The following is a 2,681-nucleotide window of genomic DNA, read 5'->3' on the forward strand; positions in this document are numbered from 1 at the left end:
AAAGACCAATATGCGCGCCGCCCCAGTGTTAATAACAACATCGCATCGCAACATACTAGCATCCATAAAGAAAAGCTTACAAATCCGCCGATATGCGATATCGCGATCGCGCGATCGCATATCGCAGAAATGAGGCAGGCGAAGTTTGGCAAACATTGAATTATTGCGATCTGCGATATTGCGATCGCTGCGATTGCGCGACATGCAAGGGTACGTTGGCAAATCATAAAGCACCTTAGTACGAATCCTTCGGGCGCGTCACCCAAAGAAAAGCCACTTACTATAACCTGACTTGAAATTATGCGCTTTTAATGATAGTAATAAATTAGTTGTCAGTTATTAAGTGGAATAAAGACGCGTGCCTTGATGCGGATTTGCTTCACGTAAGGTGGCATATCTGATTATCTCTTGCATTTAAAACTCTCCCATCACCTTTCTGATCAGTCTTTCCATTTCACTCGTAACCTGCAGGAGCAAAGTGCGAAGGCAAATCAGACAGAAGCGCAAAGCGAAATGGGAAAGAAGAACAAAGCTCAAAGCTCCGAAACAAGAGAAAAAACCAAGGAGATGGCGCCCCTGTACACAGATACAGCCTGCAACAGAGATGCAGGTATCTCAACATGGGAAGGCATGTATAGGCTGTTAGAAGAAGAGAACCCTAGAATAATGAAGGTAACTGCTGCTGTCGCGGGTGCATCACGTCCTTCGGAGGCATCCCTGGAAGACCTAGCGTGTTCTTTCCTCCATAGAATAGCGGCAAGGCCGAAGATCCTACCATATACAGACATGATCAAGTGGATTCTAGATGATGCGGATTTGGCAAATAGGCAATTCAAAGTCCAGGGACATGGGCTCGTGGGATCGTTTGCTGCCCAAGACCTGAAGCTCATGTATCATCTTCCTGAACCGCAAGCGACCTATAATGCACAGTTTGTTAAGAAGTTCGCAGTAGAAAATCCGGATCTATCAGACACCACTAAAGAATGGTCAAGAAGAGATGAGCCATTGAAAAAGGATAAAAACGGTATGTACAGCACTGGTTCCCTTACCTCTCCATATTGTTTTGCTGCAGCCATGCTCTGTAGATTATTTGGTATGCCCGATATCAATAAGTTTTCATCTGAATGGCTACCGTTAGTTGACGCCGCGACTAGCTCCGAGATAGTAGATTGGGCCAAAATCCTTTCTGATACTCTATACACGGCGGTTGTCAATTACCGTTCTAAGAGATCCTTCTCCCAAAGGGTCTATCCTCCTTTTTATTTGTCTGCCTATATAATGGACTCTGTCTGTCTTGTATCAAATTTTCCTACCATGGGTTGGAAATGGACTACCCAAGACCCATTGCCCATCCATGTTTATCATAAAGTCTTATGGGATTCCCAGTTTGCCCCTCATTTTTACCAGATTTGCCATGGGCTCATATTGCCCATACATAGAATGATATATGATAAGGACCCCCCAAGGTGCTCTCCCGAGGCCCAAATTGACATCATCCCCATCGCGAGATGGTTTGGGGAAGAATGGTTTACCTACATTCGAGTTTTTGGAAGCACTGTACCTCCACATGTCCTACCCTTGTATGTCCCTGATAAACTGTTGGCCCGGGAAATCGCTTATCAAACTTGTTCTGAAGGCGGCTTAACCAAGGACCTAAAGGAAAAAAGAAGGCCATTTGGCCTCAATTTCCCGTCACTTGTGGGGCCTTCTCTTTGTTCGATGTGGGACACGCTTTTGGCGAGGTGGAGAATGTGACGTGTCTTCAATTATTTAAGTTCTCATCAAGACCATTCGACCCAAATAATGTGGCCCAGGAATTTACAACCAACGTCAAGATAAGAGTGTTCTCTGGGAAGAAAGATCTGTTTGATGATCTCTTTCAGAGTAAGAGCTCGCTCAAAGAGATTTTGCAAGAAGCTCAGTCGAGGTTGTCTCCAGACGACCTCCGAAAATTCACGTTATATAGAGAGAGAAGGCTGGCTAGTATTCCACTAGAAGGGCTGCGAGTAGCTACTAGAGAACCGACTCCGAGCATCAGCCTCAGTGAAAACTCCAGCGCTTCCAGATCTAAGTCCAGCGCCGCAAGAGAAATATCTGAACATCCTGAAGAGTCTGTGCACGACAAAGAAAAGAACGAAGAAACAACCAAAGACACAGCTCAGTCAAGTACGATGGCTCAGCAGCAAGTTATCGCCTCGCCACCAAGAAACGTTCCCCCTCCTGTCGTCGAAACACCTCTTGTCACAACATAGTTGGATAAAGAGTGGGAAACCTTCAATGAATTAATTAATCTTGAAGGGAAAGTCCCGAAGACACCTGTGGGCAATACACAGGTGGTGCAAGAGGTCGTCTCGACCATAGTCAGTAGCGCCGCAGAAGCAGAACACCTTCCTATCGCTCCATCCTCAGAACTTCTACTCAACGTAGAAGAAATTCCTCCACTGGACGTATTCTACAGTCCCCAGCACAAAGCAGTTGTAAGGAGACAAAGAAAGAAGAGAAAGCTTGAGAATGCACTGTCTCAAGATGCTGAACATCTAGACGTCTTGTGGAAAGACCCAAATAATAATCCAACCGAGAATCTCACGAAGCTGTCTCAGATTGCAGGAGCATATGCTTCTGCAACTATTGACAAGGCCTCTGAAGTTCAGCAACTCCTAAAAGAACATGAAAATCAAATA

This window comes from Pinus tabuliformis, chromosome 8 (assembly GCF_031772625.1).
Source record: "Pinus tabuliformis cultivar Carrire ecotype Pingquan chromosome 8, CPIR1, whole genome shotgun sequence".
NCBI lineage: Eukaryota > Viridiplantae > Streptophyta > Pinopsida > Pinales > Pinaceae > Pinus > Pinus tabuliformis.